We start from the raw sequence: 21,273 nt of genomic DNA, 5'->3' as shown, positions 1-21,273 counted from the left end.
CGTCACACTACCCATGGCGGACCAGTGAGCACTACTGAGCAAGCATATACACCCTGAGTGCTGTGCCACTACCCATGCAATGGTCACGTTGTGTGCAGGCCCCGGCCGAAGAGCTCAACAATAATGGAGTCGTCAATCGCCCAGCATGCAATCATGCAGGATGGTGCATGATGCTACAGTATGTCATACCTGAACATAGCCTCCTCCATATATGTGTGTGCCCAAAAGGTAAACGCATATATATAACCATGATATAAACAGCATAAACCCAAAGACATCACATATAACAATGATGTAAGTATCATGAATCCAAGAGCATGTATCACACATGTAAAGCAACTAATCCAATAGAGTAGAGCACTATAGATATGCATCTCTATGAACATATATATACATGGCAAGAGATAAATATCCGATCCTGAAGTAAAGCAACTAACAGATGAAGCAAGTGATAGGTATCAACTAGCTAAGACCAGGGAAGAAATAAATCTACCACCTATCACTAGTAACTATATATAAACTATACATATCATAAGACAGTATCAAAAGATAAGTCAAAGGGTACCCGCCTCAAATAGAAGGTACAACCAAGCGATCCAAGGTCGAGACGCCCGTCTCGAATCAGAGTCCTGTGTCAACAAACAATATATATATATTTTATTTAGCTAAATCCAAATGAATAGCTAAATAAAATCCCTAAACCTAAATTAGGGCAAAGCCCTAATCACAACCTCAATCTACATAATTAAATCTAATGGTTAATTAGGATTAGTTACCTAATCCCTAATTACCAATTAGATTAAAAATCCAATGATTAACTAGGGTTAATTACCTTAACCCTAATCATTCCATTAGATCAATATAAACAAATAAATCTAAACCTAATCACTAACCATCTAGTAATCATGTAATCCAAATCATATCTAAATCTACACATAAACCTAATTCAATTCTACACACGATCAAGTAATACAACCATAATCCACATGTATCAAAATCCCTACACCTTACCTCGATCGAGCTTTTGGAATGGGGTTGCTGCCGAAACAGGAACACACCACAGAACAGAACAACCTACTGGAATCAACTCCTCTGTTCGGATCAAACTTGCTGCTGGCAACAAGGAAATTTGCTGAACCATAGAATCACCACAGAGCAAGCATATCTCTGCTAGATTCCGGTATACTATTCGGTTCAAGGTGAGATCACTGATCAGATCAAGGAATAAACATCACCAGTCAAACAATAACCTAATTCCGGAACCAAATCTTACCTCCAATCTGAGACTTCAATCGGCAACAATGAAGAAGTCCATGATCTGATCAAAGGAAAACCGATTACAAGATCCTCCTTGATCCCCCTCAAATTTCCAAATGAAGTCTTACCTCAAGTCTCCAGAAGATGTCGCACAACCCGATCGAATCCGTGAAGCAACGTACCAAAGATTCCTCCGATCCTCAAATCAACAATCAACAAGGGAATCCAAGACCTGACCTAGGATCGCCAACAATCAGGGAGGCAATGAGCAAGAATCGGGAAAGAAGACTCGATCTAGGGCACAAACCATAGAACAGGAAGATTCCGTTAGGGCTAGCTTACCCACGCCGGCAAATCGAGTGGCACAAATCCAAACTAGGGCATCACTCCAAGCTTCGGTGGAATGAGACGCGAGATTTGGTCCTTCACCGTGCCCTAGCCGCAGCACCTTCGGCCATCTACCGCAAGATCCGCCGAACCGCAACTCCTCGGCCGATTACAGTCTGGAAAGGAGAAGCATCGATCAGATCTGACCTTAGGGTGTCGACGCCGGCAGAGGAAGGTCACCGGAGCTAGAGTCTCGCTCCTGTCGGCGCCGCTCGTCTGCGAGGGAGATCGGAGAGGGAAGGGAGATCGGGGAAGGAGGAGAAGTTGGGGAAGAAGGGATCGAAATCGGCGTTTGGGGAGAAAAGATATAAGAAAAAGGGAATTTATTTAATTAAACATTTTCTCTCTTAAATAGGTCTCCCAAATAGGCTTTATCTGAACCCGTCAAATCGTCCCCTCAAAACCCGTCGTACGAGCTCAGAAAAATTCCCAGAAAATTTCTAAAAATTTCGGAAAAATTCTATAAGGCTATTTCCCAAATAACCTTATTTATTAAATTTTCCGAGATCTCACACCACAAGAGCTCCAAGGAAAGAGAGGGGTTCGGCCACCACAAGAGGAAGAGAGAGAAAGGATGGCCAGCCACACCAAGGAGCAAAAGAGGGAGAGAAATAAAATAGAGGTTGTCTCATGAAGGCACCCTCACCCCTTCTTTTATATTCCTTTGGCTTAGGCAAATTAGAAATTTTAATTACAATAAATTTTCCTTAATTTCCTTGACATGATTTAATTGAGAAAAATAAAATAAAATTTTCCCAATTAAATTCAAGTGGCCGGCCACATCATGAAGAACAAATTGGACAAGTCTCAATCAACAATTAAAACTTCCTAATTTGTTTCCGGAAATTTTAAAATTAAAATTTCTCTTCAAAAATCTCTTCATGGTTGATAAAAAAAATTTTCCATAATTTTAATTTTACAACATGTGAATAATTTTTAAAGAGAAAATAAAATATCTCTCCAATCTACAAATAAGGAAAGAGATCTAATCTCTTTCTTTAATCTATTGTAGATCTTTTACAAGAGAGATATTTTAATTTTAATTCTCTTTAATAAATTATATCTTCCACATAATAAAAATTAAAATTAAATTTCTTTTTAATTTAATTTAGCCGGCCCCCACTAGCTTGGGTTCAAGCTAGGGCCGGCCACCCAATCTTATACCTAGGCCGGCCCTAGCTTGGTTCCCAAGCTAGCTTGGCCGGCTTCCTATTGGTGGGTATAGAAGGTGGGTATAGGTGGGTATAGTACTCTATAAATAAGAGGCTACGATAGGGACCGAGAGGAGGAATTGGTTTTGGTCTCCCGATAAAATTAAGCATCCCGTGTTCGCCCCGAACACACAACTTAATTTTATCAATAATAATTCATTCCACTAGAGAACTATTATTGAACTACCGCACCAATCCCAAATTACATTTTTGGGCTCCTTCTTATTATGAGTGTGTTAGTCTCCCTGTGTTTAAGATATCGAATGTCTACTAATTAAGTGAGTTACTGACAACTCATTTAATTAATATCTAAGTCCAAGAGTAGTACCACTCAACCTTATTGTCATGTCGGACTAGGTCCACCTGCAGGGTTTAACATGACAATCCTTATGAGCTTCTCTTGAGGACATTATCAACCTAGTATCTCTAGGACACAGTTTTCTTCTATAATCAACAACACACACTATAAGTGATATCATTTCCCAACTTATCGGGCTTATTGATTCATCGAACTAAATCTCACCCATTGATAAATTAAAGAAATAAATATCAAATATATGTGCTTGTTATTATATTAGGATTAAGAGCACACACTTCCATAATAACCGAGGTCTTTGTTCCTTTATAAAGTCAGTATAAAAGAAACGACCTCAAATGGTCCTACTCAATACACTCTGAGTGTACTAGTGTAATTATATAGTCAAGATAAACTAATACCTAATTACACTACGACCTTCTAATGGTTTGTTCCTTTCCATTTTGGTCGTGAGCTACTATTTATAATTTATAAGGTACTGATAACATCATCTTCTGCATGTGACACCACATACTATGTTATCTACAATATAAATTAAATGAACAACTACAAACAAATGTAGACAATTTGACCAAATGTGATTCTTTATTCATAATGAATGTTTACAAAGCTTAGGCTTTCGGTATATACTCCAACATCCCATCTCCTACAATTATAACATGTCTTAATTTCTACAAAATCTCATTCATTCTCCATGTGCTAAGCTTTCGCCAGAAGGACCTTAGAGAAAGGATCTGCCAAGTTATCTACTGATGCAATCTTGGCGATGACAACTTCTCCTCGCTTCACGATATCTCGTATCAGGTGGTACTTGCGCTCTATATGTTTACTTGCCTTATGAGCTCGTGGTTCCTTCGAGTTTGCAACTGCACCGCTATTATCACAATAAATTGTGATAATTTTGGGCAAACCAGGAATCACATCTAAGTCCATTAGAAAGTTCCTAAGCCATACTGCTTCTTTAGCTGCCTCAGAGGCTGCTACATACTCAGCTTCCATGGTTGAGTCCGATACGTATTTCTGCTTAACACTCCTCCATGAAATGACTCCACCTCCTAAAGTAAACACATAGCCTGATGTAGACTTACTATTGTCCCTATCTGATTGGAAATCTGAATCCGTGTAACCCACAGGGAGCAAAATCGTCTGCTTGGTAAATTAGCATATAATCTCTAGTCCTTCTCAGGTACTTTAATATATGCTTTACCGCAGTCCAATGTCCTTGTCCAGGGTTACTCTGATATCTGCTGACCATGCCCACTGTAAAACAAATATCAGGTCTCGTACATAGCATTGCATACATAAGGCTTCCTAAAGTCGAAGCATAAGGAACTGCTTTCATGTCTTCTATCTCCTTTGATGTCTTCGGAGACATCTCTTTAGATAGAGCTATTTCATGCCTAAAAGGTAAGAAACCTTTCTTGGAATCCTGCATACTAAAACGAGCAAGGATTGTATCTATATATGAAGCTTGGGACAGACACAACATTCTTTTCTTGCGATCCCTTATTACTTTGATCCCAAGAATGTGTGCACACTCTCCTAAGTCCTTCATATCAAATTGTTTGGACAACCATACCCTTATGTCTGATAATACCTTGACATTGTTGCCAATTAATAAAATATCATCTACATATAGTACAAGAAATACCACCACATTTCCGTTACACTTCTTGTATACACAAGACTCATCCGGACACTGAATAAATCCATACGACTGGATTACTTCATTAAACCGGATGTTCCAAGACCTTGAAGCTTGCTTTAGTCCATAAATGGACTGATTGAGCTTGCACACTAGATGTTCTTTGCCTTTTTCAATGAACCCTTCTGGTTGCTTCATATGGATGTTCTCTTCAAGACTTCCATTAAGGAAAGCTGTCTTGACATCCATTTGTCAAATCTCATAATCCATATGAGCAGCAATGGATAAGAGTATTCGGATAGACTTAAGCATGACTTCCGGTGAAAAGGTTTCCTCATAATCGATTCCCTCTTTCTGAGTGTACCCTTTCTCAACAAGCCTAGCTTTGAAGGTTTCTACCTTCCCATTTGTCCCTCTTTTCCTTTTGTATATCCACTTGCATCCAACGGCTTTTACACCATCAGGTGGTTCTACAAGCTCCCAGACCTTATTAGAGTACATAGACTCTATTTCAGAATTCATTGCCTTTTGCCAAGATGTTGCATCTATATCTTGGAGTGCTTCGTCATATGTCCGGGGATCAGGTTTATGTATACTCGGGATCAAGTCCGAAGACTCTCCCAAAAACATGAATCTCTCGGGCTGCCTCACAACCCTCCCAATACGACGAGGCACTGTCTGTGGTTGTGTATCATGTGTGACACGTGTTGCAGTCTCTTGTGGTACTTCATCTTGTACTGTTGGTACTGAAGTAGACGTGTCCTCTCTAAGTTCTTCCAAAACAACTTTGCTACTGGGCTTGTGATCCATTATATAGTCTTCTTCTAAAAACTGGGCATTGGCGCTAACAATGACCTTCTGGTCTTTAGGACTATAAAATAAACCACCTTTCGTTCCTTTGGGATATCCTACAAACACGCGAACTTCTGTACGGGATTCTAACTTATCAGCATCTGGTTTCAGCACATGTGCTAGACTACCCCAAATCCGAATATGTCTTAGACTGGGTTTTCGTCCATTCCACAATTCTATGGGAGTAGAAGAAACTGATTTAGAAGGTACTAAGTTCAGAACATACACTGCTGTTTCCAGAGCATATCCCCAAAACGAATTTGGTAATTCTGAATAACTCATCATTGATCTAACCATCTCCATAAGAGTCCTATTCCTTCGTTCTGCCACACCATTCTGTTGGGGTGTACCAGGTGCGGACAGTTGGGATTGAATCTCAGCCTCTAATAAGTAATTCCTAAACTCTCCTAAGAGATATTCGCCACCACGATCTGACCGTAGTGTCTTGATACTTTTACCTAGTCGTTTCTCCACATCAGCCTTGTATTCTTTGAACTTATCAAAGCACTCGGGCTTGCGGCGCATTAGGTTAATGTATCCATATCTTGAATAATCGTCTATGAAAGAGACAAAATATTCAAAACCTCCTCTTGCGTGGACAGACATAGGACCACACAAATCAGAGTGAACCAACTCTAACACTTCTTTGGCTCTATACCCCTTGGCCTTGAACGACCTCTTGGTCATTTTTCCTTCTAAGCAGGATTCACAAGTTGGAAAATTTTCCAACTCTAATGAACCCAAAAGTCCATCGACTATAAGCCTCTGAATCCTACTTAAGTTAATATGAACAAGCCTTAGATGCCAAAGATATGCTTGGTTCATTTCCGAAGGTTCTTTTCTTTTATTTGAGTTAGAAGATGAGTTATAAATTTCCATGTTTTGCTTTGTGGAAGAAATTTGATTTAAAGTATACAAATTACCAACTAATGTACCAGAATAGATAATCACTTTATTTCTCTTAATAACTACATCGTTACTGAAAGAAACTGAATATCCATCTAAAAATAGTTTAGAAACTGAAATTACATTCTTTCTAAAACTGGGTACATAAAGACAATTTCTTAAAACCAAATTCCTATTTCTACTAAAAGATAAGTAGACGTCTCCCACTGCAACAGCTGCCACCTTAGTAGCATTGCCCATGTAGACGGTAATTTCTCCTTCAGATAGTCGTTGGGTTTCCTGGAACCCCTGCAAGGAATTGCAGACATGATCAGTGACTCCCGTATCTACACACCAAGTGCTGATAGATAACACCGCTAAACATGTTTCAACAACTAGAGCATGAGATATACCTTTGTTTTGGTTCCTACGAGGACAGTCCGCCTTCCAATGTCCTGGCTGCTTGCAGATGAAGCACTTGCCCTTCGGCTTCTTCACTCCAGCTTTAAATCCCGTACTCTGAGACTTATTCACTTTCTTTGCTGAACCGATTTGTTTCTTCTTCTTCTTTCCTCTCGGCTTAGAAGTAGAACCATTTTCAGCATAGTGAATTTGAGAATTGTGACGAAATAATCCTTCTGCTGCCTGAAGTTCTGTCAGTAGTTCCGCCAATGAATATACCCTTTTATTCATATTATAATTCAGGCGGAATTGCTCAAAACTTCTAGGAAGTGTTTGGAGGATCATATCGATATGGATTTTCCCATCAATTTCTCCTCCAAGGATCTGTATCTCGTTCAGATAAGTCATCATCTTTAGGATATGATCCCTTACAGGAGTACCCTCTTGCATGGTGGCTGTCATTATCTTTCTCATGGCTTCTTGCCTAGAAGCCCTATCCTGATGATCAAAGAGTTCATTGAGATTGTTCATAATATCATAGGCTGTTGGTAAATCTTGATGCTGATGTTGCAATACATTTGACATTGAAGCCAAAATGTAACACCGCGCCATCTCATCTGCTTTTACCCATTTCCTATGATATTCAATCTCCTCTTGGGTAGATTCACCAGTAGGTGCTTCAGGGCACTGCTCAGTCAGTACAAATTTATAGCTTTCAACAGTAAGAACAATGTCTAGGTTTCTTTTCCAATCTATATAATTAGGTCCAGTAAATCTATTTTGTTGAAGTATGATGGACAGTGGGTTGAAAGTCATCCTAAGAATCACAAATAACTTTTGGTCAGAACTCTAAATTTAGAATAATATTGATTCCTCAAACAACACTATTTTAAATTAACCAACACCTCAAAGCACCGTGAATTTTGTATGCCACGTTAGTGTGGACGTATACAAATTCAACATTTGTAAAAGGAGGGTTTTATCCCATTAATTTTATTATCTTGTCAACCTAACTTTTTGACAAATAAAATTAATAGTTGGTGTCTTTTGGTCACACAAATAATAGCAGTGACTCCGATGGGGAGGATACTATTAGATGTGTCTAAGTGTATACCATTACTTGACACTAAGTCCATTAATAAGATTATGCCCCTTCCGTTGGGGAAGATCACACGCTCTTAATTAACTTCCTATAGTCATCCAAAAATGGAAGTCTGTTCTAGTGATCCACAAACAAGCTCATCCGTTATGGAGGAAGGCACTTAGAGCCAACGCACAAGCTTGTTTGCATCACTTACAAACCAGTAATGGAGACCATGGGATTTATTTAAAAATCTCTCTCCCACTTAGTTGTTTATAAATGAGGAATTTTAACTATGCTAGCCTACTAAACATGTAAACTAACAAATACACACAGCACAATATAAAAGCAATAAATAGAAAATCTAATTTTCAACTATTATGGCTTTTATCTCTAGTTGTCCTCCGTGTGTTGTCATCCCAAACTGCTGCCATATTTGGCCAACGCCACCGGGTCTAGCTGTCGCATCCATCTTGCTCCTAGTTCCACTACGCCTCTGGTCCTTAGAAGGTTCCACGCTTTGCAAGATTCGATCCGCGACAAAAATAGAATTTTACATTTTTGATCCTATATTCCATAAAAGGAATGTACATGTATCTAGATCAAATATAAAATCCTAATAAAACTAAATACAGCTCCTGCTGTATTTTAATACAATCATGCACACACAGATAAATGCCCTTGACATGTCCAAGGGTCCAATCACACACATAATAACTAAAAGCCATAATAGTTGGATCCTGCATCCACAAAGTTAGCACATCCTACTATTAACCTGCCTAAATTATGTATGACATGTGCATAATTAACCTAATATCAAATACACAGAGACAAAACCCTAGCTCTGATACCAATTGTTGGTTGCTACTCGGAAAACCTAGAGGTTCTACTGTACAAAAATTTTGTACAAAGATCTGAACCTTTTCCTAGCTACCATGTATTCTTTTAAATTAAATTTTGGATTGCCTGCGGAACTTAACACGTTTGATCCAAAACTTAATCTATTCGTTCTTTTAGGTTTTGACTTGGGTCTCCTGCGGAACTTAACACGTTCGACTCAAATCGCCTTATGTTATTAATTCCATTAAATATTAATTTCCATAATTGGTTCCCAGTACTGACGTGGCGAGGCACATGACCTTCTTGGATATGGGAGCAACAACCACCGACTAGACAAAACCTTTTATAGAAAGCTAATATTTAATTTCCTAAAATAACTTTAGGTTAACCGAAAAGAACAATCAAATCACAAGGATAAATAAAACAAAAGAACACAACATCGAAAAACATATTCGAAATACTAGAACGTAAGCCTCTGGTATTTGGTATTATTTCCATAAATAACTAGTATGATGCGGAAAAGCAAAAACTACTAGTTATACCTTCTAGAAAGACCTCTTGATCTTCTATCGTATTCCTCTTCTAACCTCGGACGTTGTGTGGGCAACGATCTTCCGAGATGAGAAACCACCAACCACCTTCTTCTCCTCCTAGCTAGGTTCGGCCACAAAGAAAGAAGCTTCACCAAGGAAGAAAATCAAAACACTAACCAAGCTCCAAGAGATGCTCGCTTCCTCTCCTTCTTCTTCTTCTTCTCCAAGTAGTATCCGGCCACCACAAGAGCTCCAAGGAAAGAGAGGGGTTCGGCCACCACAAGAGGAAGAGAGAGAAAGGATGGTCGGCCACACCAAGGAACAAAAGAGGGAGAGAAATAAAATAGAGGTTGTCTCATGAAGGCACCCTCACCCCTTCTTTTATATTCCTTTGGCCTAGGCAAATTAGGAATTTTAATTACAATAAAATTTCCTTAATTTCCTTGACATGATTTAATTAAGAAAAATAAAATAAAATTTCCCCAATTAAATTCAAGTGGCCGGCCACATCATGAAGAACAAATTGGACAAGTTTCAATCAACAATTAAAACTTCCTAATTTGTTTCCGGAAATTTTAAAATTAAAATTTCTCTTCAAAAATCTCTTCATGGTTGATAAAAAAAAATTTTCATAATTTTAATTTTACAACATGTGAATAATTTTTAAAGAGAAAATAAAATATCTCTCCAATCTACAAATAAGGAAAGAGATCTAATCTCTTTCTTTAATCTATTGTAGATCTTTTACAAGAGAGATATCTTAATTTTAATTCTCTTTAATAAATTATATCTTCCACATAATAAAAATTAAAATTAAAATTCTTTTTTAATTTAATTTGGCCGGCCCCCACTAGCTTGGGTTCAAGCTAGGGCCGGCCACCCAATCTTATACCTAGGCCGGCCCTAGCTTGGTTCCCAAGCTAGCTTGGTCGGCCCCTATTGGTGGGTATAGAAGGTGGGTATAGGTGGGTATAGTACTCTATAAATAAGAGGCTACGATAGGGACCGAGAGGAGGAATTGGTTTTGGTCTCCCGATAAAATTAAGCATCCCGTGTTCGCTCCGAACACACAACTTAATTTTATCAATAATAATTCATTCCACTAGAGAACTATTATTGAACTACCGCACCAATCCCAAATTACATTTTTGGGCTCCTTCTTATTATGAGTGTGTTAGTCTCCCTGTGTTTAAGATATCGAATGTCCACTAATTAAGTGAGTTACTGACAACTCATTTAATTAATATCTAAGTCCAAGAGTAGTACCACTCAACCTTATTGTCATGTCGGACTAGGTCTACCTGCAGGGTTTAACATGACAATCCTTATGAGCTCCTCTTGAGGACATTATCAACCTAGTATCTTTAGGACACAGTTTCCTTCTATAATCAACAACACACACTATAAGTGATATCATTTCCCAACTTATCGGGCTTATTGATTCATCGAACTAAATCTCACCCATTGATAAATTAAAGAAATAAATATCAAATATATGTGCTTGTTATTATATTAGGATTAAGAGCACACACTTCCATAATAACCGAGGTCTTTGTTATTATATTAGGATTAAGAGCACACACTTCTATTCTTATTAAAAGATAAGTAGACGTCTCCCACTGCAACAGCTGTCACCTTAGTAGCATTGCCCATGTAGACGGTAATCTCTCCTTCAAATAGTCGTCGGGTTTCCTGGAACTCCTGCAAAGAATTGCAAACATGATCAGTGGCTCCCGTATCTACACATCAAGTGCTGGTTGATAACACCGCTAAACATGTTTCAACAACTAGAGCATGAGATATACCTTTATTGTTCTGATTCCTACGAGGGCAGTCTGCCTTCCAATGCCCTGTCTGCTTGCAGATGAAGCACTTGCCCTTCGGCTTTTTCATTCCAGCTTTTTGTCCCTGAGGTTTATTCACTTTCTTTGCTGAAAAGACCTGTTTCTTCTTCTTCTTGCTTTTCGACTTAGAAGTAGAACCATTTTCAGCATAGTGAATCTAATAACTTTGACGAAATATACCTTCTGCTGCCTGTAGTTCTGTCAGAAGTTCCGCCAACGTATATTCTCTTTTGTTCATGTTATAGTTCAGGCGGAACTGCTCAAAACTTCTGGGTAGCGTTTGGAGAATTATATTGACCTGGATTTCCCCATCGATTTCTCCTCCAAGAACTTGTATTTCGTTTAGATAGACCATCATTTTGAGGATATGATCCCTTACGGGTGTTCCCTCAGACATGGTGGTTGTCATTAATTTTCTCATTGCCGCTTGCCTAGCAGTCCGACTCTGGTGCCCAAAGAGTTCTTTGAGATTGTTCATTATATCATAAGCTGTTGGTAAATCTTGATGCTGATGTTGCAATACATTTGACATTGATGCCAAAATGTAACACCGAATCATCTCATCTAATTTTACCAATTTCTTATGATACTCAATCTCCTCTAGGGTAGAGTCACCGTCAGATGCATCAGGGCAAGCCTCAGTCAGTACAAACTTATATCTTTCAGCAGTAATTAATGACAATGTCCAGGTTTCTTTTCCAATCTATATAATTGGGTCCAGTAAGTTTATTCTCTTTCAGTATAATGGCCAGTGGATTGAAAGTCATCCTAAGAATCACAAAAATAACTTTGGTCAGGACTCTAAATTTAGAATAATATTGATTCCTTAAACAATACTATTTTAAATTAACCAACACCTCAAAACACCGTGAATTTTGTATGCCACGATAGTGTGGACGTATACAAATTCAACATTTGTAAAAGCAGGGTGTAACCCATTAATTTTATTATCTTGTCAACCTAACTTTTGACAAATAAAATTAATAGTTGGTTTCCTTCGCTCACATAAATAATAGCAGTGACTCCGATGGGGAGGATACTATTAGACGTGCCTAAGTGTATACCATTATTTGACACTAAGTCCATTAATAAGATTGTGCCCCTTCCGATGGGGAAAAACATACGCTCTTAATTAATTTCCTATAGTCATCCAAAATGAAAGTTTGATCTAGTGATCCGCAAACAAACTATGGAGAAAGGCACACAAAGCCAATGCGCAAGTTTGTTTGCATCATTTACAAACCAGTAATGGAGACCGTGGAATTTATTAAAATAAATCCCTCTTCCACTTAGTTATTTAAAGTGAAGAATTTTAAACTATCCTAGCATACATCTCATGCATACACACACATCACAGTAAAAGCAATAAATATGAAAATTATTTTCTAACTATTATGGCCTTTTTCTGTTACTGTCCTCCATGTGCTCCAACCCTAGCTGCTGCCATCTTTAGCCACCGCCACCGGGTCGAGTCGTCGCATCCATCTTACTTCTTATTCTGCTGTGCCTCTGGTGCTCCATAAGTACCACGCCTCGCAAGAATCCGATCCGCGACAAAAATAGAATTTTACATATATCAATTCTATATTCCACAAGGGAATGTACATGTAATCTAGATCAAAAATAAAATTCTAAAATCCGAGGGCTAATACAGCTCCTGTTGTATTAATTACATACAATCATGCACACACAAAATATTGCCCTTGACATGTCCAAGGGTCCAATCACACACAACATCAATAAGCCATAATAGTTGGAGCCTGCAACCAAAGAGTTAGCACATCCTACTATTATCCTGCCTAAATTATGTATGACATGTGCATAATCTATTTGAATTCTAAACACACAGAGGCAAACCCTAGCTCTGATACCAATTGTTGGTTAGTCCTAAGAAAACGTACCGGTTCCACTGTACAAAAATTTTTATACAAGTATCGAACCTTTCCTTAAATAACCTATTGTGTTCTTTAGAAGTTAAATTAGGAATCGCAAATGGAACTTAACATCATTGATTCCAAATTTAACTTATCTGTTCTTAATGGTTTAGATTTGAATCGCACGCGGAACTTAACACTATTGATTCAAATCCACCTATGTTATTAATTCCATTAAATATTAATTTCCAAAATTGACTTCCAGGACTGCATGGTGAGGCACATGACCTTCTTGGATATGGGAGCAACCACCACCGCCTAGACAAAGCCTTTTAAGGAAAGCTAATATTTAATTTCCTTAAATAACTCTAGGTTAACCAAAAAGAACAATCGAATCACAAATTCGAAAAAGAAGAAAACACAAACTCGAAAAACTAGATCTAATTGTCTCTTGTATTTAAAATTCTTACAAAGAAAATAACTTGTGTGACGTGGAAGAAAACTACTAGTTATACCTTCTCTTTGTAAGCTAACGACCTCAAGATCTTCTGTCGTATTCCTCACCTCGCCTTGGACATTGTGTGGGCGACGATCCTCCAAGATGAACACCACCCAATAGCTTCCTCCTCTTCTTCTAAAATCCGGTCACCACCACTACCAAGGAGAAGAGAGCAAAAGGGAAAAAAGAAGGGAGATGGTCGGCCACACCAAGAGAGTCTCCAAGCAAGAGAATAAGAGTTTTCTTTTTCATGAGGTCTCCTCATCCCTTCTTTTATATTACTTGCCCAAGGCAAATAAGGAAAAACTTTTTACAAAAAATAAAATCATCCTCTAGTTTTTTCTTTTCCCTTTTTATTTTTCCTTTTCTTTTCTCTTGATTGAATCAATCACCAACATTAATTTTGTGATGATTTTTTTATTTTAATTATGGCCGGCCCCTTGCTTGGGCACCAAGCAAGGTGGTCGGCCACCTCATCAAGAGAAAAAAGGAAAAATAAATTTTTAATAAAATTTTATAAGTCATTATAAAATTTTACAAGCTCTCTCCTAATTTCCTAAAATGGGAGTTAAAAAAGGAAAGTTTCTAAAAATTAAAACTATGTTTTAAAATTTAAAACTTCTCTTATAAAATTTCCTTTTTTATCATGGTGATAGAAAATTTAAATTTTAAAACTTCTCTTCCTTTTTTTTTCTCAACCATGAAGATGGTTAAAAAAGGAAAGTTTTAAAAACTTTTAAATTCTCTTTTAAAACATGTGGTCTAATTCAAATAAGGAAAATTTTTTAAATTTAAAAACTCTCTTTTAAAACATGTAGTTTTCTTCAAAGAGAAGATTTTAAAAATTCAAAACACCCCTCCTATTTGAATTAATCTTGGTCGGCCCCTACATGTTTGGTCACCAAGCAACAGGGTCGGCCCCAATAAAAGAGGATGTGGCCGGCCCTTGCTTAGTCACCAAGCATTGGGTCGGCCCCCTTCTTGGACACTAAGATGAGTCTTTCTTTGGATGGACTTGAGGCTTTAATGAGGCTACGACAGGGACCTAGAGGAGAAATTAGTTTTGGCCTTCCGATGAGCTTGAGTATCCCGTGTTCGCCCCGAACACACAACTCAGGTTCATCGATAACAACTCATTCCACTAGAGAGTTATTATTGCACTACCGCATCAATCCCAAATTACATTATGGGCTCCTTCTTATCATGAGTGTGTTAGTCTCCCTGTGTTTAAGATAACAAATATCCACTAATTAAGTAAGTTACTGACAACTCACTTAATTAATATCTAGCTCCAAGAGTAGTACCACTCAACTTTATTGTCATGTCGGACTAAGTCGACCTGTAGGGTTTAACATGACAATCCTTATGAGCTTCTCTTGGGGGCATTCTCAACCTAGATAACTAGGACACAGATTCCTTCTATAATCAACAATACACACTATAAGTAATATCATTTCCCAACTTATTGGGTATATTGATTTATCGAGTTAAACCTCACCCTTTGATAAGTCAAAGAAATAAATATTAAATATATATGCTTGTTATTATATTAGGATTAAGAGCACACACTTCCATAATAATTAAGGTCTAGTTCTTTTACTAAGTCAGTACAAAAAGAACTTACCTAAATGGTCCTACTCAATACACTTAGACTGTACCAGTGTAATTTATTAATCAAAATAAACTAATACTTAATTACACTACGATTATTCCGATGGTTTGTTCCTTTCCATCTTAGTCGTGAGCAACTGTTTATAATTTATAAAGAACCGTCAACATGATCTTCTGTGTGTGACACCACACACCATGTTGTCTACTATATAAATTAATTGAACAATTACATTTAACAAATAAATGTAGATATTGACCAATGTGATTCTTTCATTTCAAAATAAATGTTTATAAAAGCTAGGCTTGTAGTATACACTCTAACAATATTGTCGCCCGCTTGACGCTCTCATATCGCCACCCGCTCGACACCCTCATATTGCTGCCCGCTCGACACTCTCATATTGAAAACCTCTCGGCACTCTCATATTGTCGCTCACTCGACACTCTCATATTGCAACCAGCTCAGCACCCTCATATCGCCGCCCGCTTGGCACTCTCATATTTTGACCTGCTCGGTTCCCTCATATTGTCGCCCGCTTGGCATTCTCATATTGGGACCTGCTCGGTGCCCTCATATCATTGCCCGCTTGGTGCTCTCATATCGTCGCCATTCGACACTCTCATATTGCCACCCGCTTGGTGCCCTCATATCGCTGCTCCCTCAGCGCTCTCATATTGCCGCTAGCTTGACACTCTCATATCGTTGCTCGCTCGGAGCTCTCATATCGTCACCCGCTCGCCACCTCACGTCATCGCGCGCTCGCCACTCTCATATTGCTGCCCGCTTGGCGCCCTTATATCGTAGCCTGCTCGACACTCGTATATTGTCACCCACTCGGTGCTCTCATATCGCAGCCTGCTCGACACTCTCATATTGTCGCCCGCTCGACGCTCTCATATCACTGTTCGTTCGGTACTCTCATATTGTCGCTCGCTCGATACTCTCATATTGCCACCTCCTCGACACTCTCATATTGTCACCTGCTCAGCGCTCTCATATTGCTGCCCACTTGACACTCTCAAATTGTCGCCCGCTCGGTGCTCTCATATTGTTTCTCGCTTGGCGCTCCTCACAAATCACTGCTTGATCTGCACTACTCGTTTATTGTCGCTCATCCCATAGCCCTGATTGCTCGAATTCGCCACTCACTTGATGCTTAAGCACAAGGCTAGTTATACAGCACATGAAACTTCACCCTTTATGGTACGTCACCTTCGTACATGGGATGTTCAACTAGAGCCTTACCTTGCACTGCAAATGCTTGACATGCCTTTTTTTCAGAAAGATGACATTGATGGTAACGTTAAGAGGCAATTGATAGAGTCACCAGTCGTTCGATTAATTCAGATCATGATAGTCGAACTTGGGTCTAATTAGTCAGTCAGGAGTCTAGACTTGAAGAGGAGGCTTGTGATACGACACATTGTAAGTGGCCCCAAAGGTGATGTGGGGTCGATGGTCAAGCTGATGTGGCAGTCAAAGCCAATGTAAGGGGGCGAGTCAAAGTTAGGGTATGCATAGCTGAATGAACCACTTTCTATGTGGCTCAGCTCTCTACTTATCATGGGCAAGGATCCTAGTATACAGCTGGTCGACCCTAGAGCTGGTTGGAACTATAGGACTTAGCTCTCCACTTCTCATGGTCAAGACTCCCAGCATACACCTGGTCGACCTGAGAGCCAATCAGACCTATGGAGCTCAGCTCCTCACTTCTCATGGATAAGACTCTCAACCTACATATGGTTGGCCCAGAGCATGTTGGACCTATGAGGCTCAAATCTTCACTTTTCATGAGCAAGGTTCCTAGCATACACTTAGTCGGCCCTAGGGCTGGTCATACATACTTGTTGGTCCCAATGGACAAACAAGAAGGGGGAGGTGAAATGCCTAAAATAACAAAGTTACCCTTCTTAATTTATTGACTGGAATTAGACAAACACTTAAATAAATTAAAACAAAATAAAAGGAAAGTACGAGACAACTGGATTTACTTGGTGTGTAATCAGAAGATTGCTATTCTAAGATAATGCAAGCTCACTACTATCTCCATCTATGAGTGAATCCTCAGAGGCAGAGAAGCCTTGTACACACATTAAAGAACAGGAAAGAGATTAAAAGGTTTGGAAATGAAAGAACAAAAAGTATTGTCCTAAACTAGCTGAACCAGAGCTCTATTTATAGTGCTCTGGTCAAGTCTATCTGTTGCTGATGTGACAAACTCTGGGCGCCTGGATGGTGATCCGGGTGCCTCCAGCATGGCAAAGTTTATCTCCACACAATGGTTGACAAATAAAATTTTTCATATCCAGGCACCTAGACCATGCCCGAGCTCCCAGACTGTTGCTGACGTGGACCCAAAGAGTGATCCATTGTGACAAGGCACCTGATCGGCACCCTAGTGGTCCGAGCGCCTGGACGGTTCGGGCACTTGGATTAGTCAGCCGCATGTTGACAGTTTGACGCCTTCTCTGGTCACTAGCTTCTTCTCCGGTCGCTTGGGTGATCCTCTAGCCTTCCAGAGTTGAACTCACCTGAACCTAACTCTGGCCTTCTCCTCGAGCAGTCTTCTGCTTTGGCTTCTCATCCCACGAAAGTGTCACGTGCATTCTTCTCGCTCCACTGGTGTACTCTTACGCAGCTTCTCATCCCTCGGATGCGCCAAGCCCGTCGACTCGATTTCTGTGGCATCCTTCTCATCTACCGTATATTTTGCTCAACTTCTTGTATTTCTAAGTCTGTGCATACTCATACGCAAGACATCAAAATATACAGAGCCTAACTTGACTTGATTGATCATATCAAAACCCCAGGGTACTTACAATCTTCCCATTTTTTATCTAGATCAACCCAAGTTAAGTTAGAGTTAAACCAAAATAGTAAAGTAACAATAAAATAATAAGTATGCAAATGTAATTAATAAATATGCAATATTAAATTCAATAAATTGGGAAAAAATTATTCCTCCTTAGACTTAAATTTATTTCTCCTTCTTTGATCACATTAAAAATAAGGGTAAATATTAAAATAAATTTGAAAAAAATCCTAAGGGTTACATAAATAGTGATGAACACTTAGAAAAATTATGAGAATTATTTTTTAAAAATCTGAATTTTTACGATTTAAAAACTAGTTCTTGAAGAAATAATGTTAAAATTATTTAAATTTTGAAATTTTTTGCCACTATTAAACATAATAATCCAGAATAGTATTAAATTTTTTATAAAAAATTATAATTTATATTAGCAAAATTAATTATTTTATATAGACTTATGTATTTCTAAAGAAAAATATATAAAAAATAGATTTTGAGCTCAAAAAATCTTGTAACATTTTCCAAGTACATAAAACATAATGTATATATGTAGAAAAAAGTATATTTATAGAAAATTAATTATCTATTTGAAAATTTTGAAATTTTTTATTGTATCAGATAATTTGCTATCTTTTAGCTTTAAAAATTTTGAACAAAAAAAATACTAAAAGTAATTTTGTACAAAAATATTTTTCTTAGTAAAACAATTCCAATCTAGTAAATCAATTAAATTTAAAAGGAATTTAAAGTAGACATAATTTTGGAACCTAATTTAGGTTTTTACCTACTGTATTAACAAGATATTTTCTAGGAATAAATTTTTATGTTACTTTTGTAATTTGACTCTTATGGTATCTAAAATATCAATTAAGCTACCATGATTTCTAAAATTTGAATTTTGAAAGGAACTTAAGTTTAAGCATGCATCATTTTTTTCAATAACTATATTTGTTCTTTTAATTTTTAATTTTTATTTTTTACTTTTATCTAATTCTTCTAGTAGATATGATTTTCTTAAAATAACTTTTAATTCTAAATTTTCCTTTTTTATTTTTTTCTGTTTCTAATTGACAAGAATTTTTAGAAAATATTTTAATAAATTTGTATAATTTATTGAGAGGTAGAGATTGTACCTTACTTACCTTATCAATCTCGTTATCTGATGCTCTCCTTTCATTGTTGCTTCCCTCTGATGTAGCTCCCCCTTTGTCGATGCTCTCGCTGCTCATTTCGGATGAGCTTATTTTGTCGTTTTCTTGGTAACTTGCCATCAACGCAAGTCCGACGTAGGGTTCAATTTCTGACTCTGATGATGACGATTCATCTCATGTCGCCTTTAGGTTCTTGTGTTTCATCTGGGTTGGTCTTTTTTTGTCCTTCTCCTTTAGTTTTGGGCAGTTCCCCTTGATGTGCCCTTCTTCTTGGTAGTTATAGCACTGCACCTTTCGTTTGCTCCATGAAAGTTTCGTAGCCTACGACTTGTTATACTTAAGGAATTTACTGAACTTTCATACCATAAATGTAGTTTCATCATCGTTGAGTGATGTGTCTAAATCTGATTCGCCTTTCTTGTTAGCTCTCAGTGCTAGGTTTTGAGTTGTCTTTTCTCCTTTATTTTCTTAAGCCTACACATCTCGATTCATGAAGTTCAAAAGTAGAAAATAAATTTTCTAATGTACTTACCTCGAGATTCTTAGAGATGTAAAAGGAGGGATGTCCACACGGGTGTTCTAGGAAATACATTTAAAGCGTACCTCAACGAATCTTGGTTTATTACCATTTCTTTGATATTCGTGAGTCCGGTGATCAGCTCCTTGATCCTTGAGTGTAGATGTGTAACTGTTTCACCTTCTTCCATTCGGAGATTGCTGAGTTGGTTCTGGAGTAGATCCTGTCTTGCGAATTTCGCCTTCAAGGTCCCTTCGTACAACTCCAGAAACTTCTCCCAGAACACTTTGGCTGACTCATAGGTTCTAATCCAGTTGACTTCTTATGGTAGCAGAATGCTTAGCAGATGGAATTTTGCTTTGTCATTTTCCATAAAGTCAGCTTACTCCTTTTTTGTCTACAGGTATTCTTCTTTATCAGCTCCTTACTAATCTTTAGGTGCTACAAAATCATATTTTATTATTAATAATAAATCAAAATTTGTTTTGAAAAATACCTCCATTTTTTCCATGTTATGAACTCCCCCTCGAATTTAGGCGAGTAGTGGTAGATGCTTGATCAGGTTATTTCTTGTGTGCTTCGGTTGACACTTAGTCCTTTTGAAGCATCCTTACTCTGATACCAGTTTTTGGTCTCAGTGTGGCCGATAAGAGGGGAGTGAATTGCCTGAAATAACAAAGTTATCATTCTCGATTTTTTTTATTGGAATTAAACAAACACTTAAATAAATTACAACGAAATAAAAGGAAGGTAGGAGTCAATCTGGTTTATTTGGTTTGCAATCAGAATATTGCTACTCTAAGACAATGCAAGCTCACTACTATTCCTTCTATGAGTGAATCCTCGAAGGTAGAGAAGCCTCATACACGTGTTGAAGAGCAAAAAAGAAAGTACAAGGTTTGGAAATGAAAGTACAAAAAGTGTTGTTTTAAACTAGCTGAATCAGGGCTTTATTTATAGTGCTCCAGTCAAGTCTATCAATTACTGAGGTGGCAGACTCTGGGCGCCTCCAACATGGTAAAGTCTATCTCCACGCAACGGTTGAAAAATAGAATTTTTCATGTCTGGGCGCCTAAACCATGTTCGGGTGGCCGAACTATTGCTGATGTTGACCTGAAAAGTAATCCATTGTGATGAGGCACCCGGACTAGTTGGTTCGGGCGCCTAGATCAATCAACCACATGCTAACTGTCCAACACCTTCTTCGATCACTAGCTTCTTCTTTGGTCACTTGGGTGATCCTCCGGCCTTCTAGAGTTGAGCTCACCCGAACCCAACTCTAGCCTTTTCCTCGAGCAGTCTTTCGCTCCAGCTTCTCGTCTCTCGGAAACACCGCGTGCGTCCTTCAACTCCACCGGTGTACTCTTCCATAGCTTCTCATCCCTTGGATGCACCGAGCTAATCGACTTGATTCCCATGTCATCCTTCTTATCCACTATGTCTTCTGCTTGACTTCTTGCATTCATAAGTCCGCATATTCTAACTTGACTTCGTTAATCACATCAAAACCTCGAGGTACTTATACTATGGAGCTCAGCTCTTCACTTCTTGTGAG

At 38.2% G+C, this 21,273-nt stretch overlaps 1 long non-coding RNA gene across 4 annotated transcripts; it reads right to left on the bottom strand.

The window, feature by feature from the left end:
- Window positions 1-574: 574 nt before the first annotated feature.
- Window positions 575-1,776, bottom strand: LOC121999110. Of its 4 annotated transcripts, none has more exons than XR_006116795.1 (5): window positions 1,600-1,776; window positions 1,386-1,494; window positions 1,274-1,318; window positions 1,012-1,185; window positions 575-629 (listed from the first exon to the last, which is right to left on the bottom strand). It is a non-coding gene; the product is annotated as an uncharacterized LOC121999110 (long non-coding RNA). The 4 variants fall into 4 exon arrangements; XR_006116798.1 differs by having other exon boundaries at window positions 1,386-1,489; window positions 1,600-1,692; XR_006116796.1 differs by having other exon boundaries at window positions 1,565-1,676.
- Window positions 1,777-21,273: the final 19,497 nt, after the last annotated feature.

This window comes from Zingiber officinale, chromosome 1A (genome assembly GCF_018446385.1).
Source record: "Zingiber officinale cultivar Zhangliang chromosome 1A, Zo_v1.1, whole genome shotgun sequence".
In the NCBI taxonomy this organism is placed as follows: Eukaryota; Viridiplantae; Streptophyta; class Magnoliopsida; order Zingiberales; family Zingiberaceae; genus Zingiber; species Zingiber officinale.
This window is presented reverse-complemented; position numbering and strand designations above follow the sequence as displayed.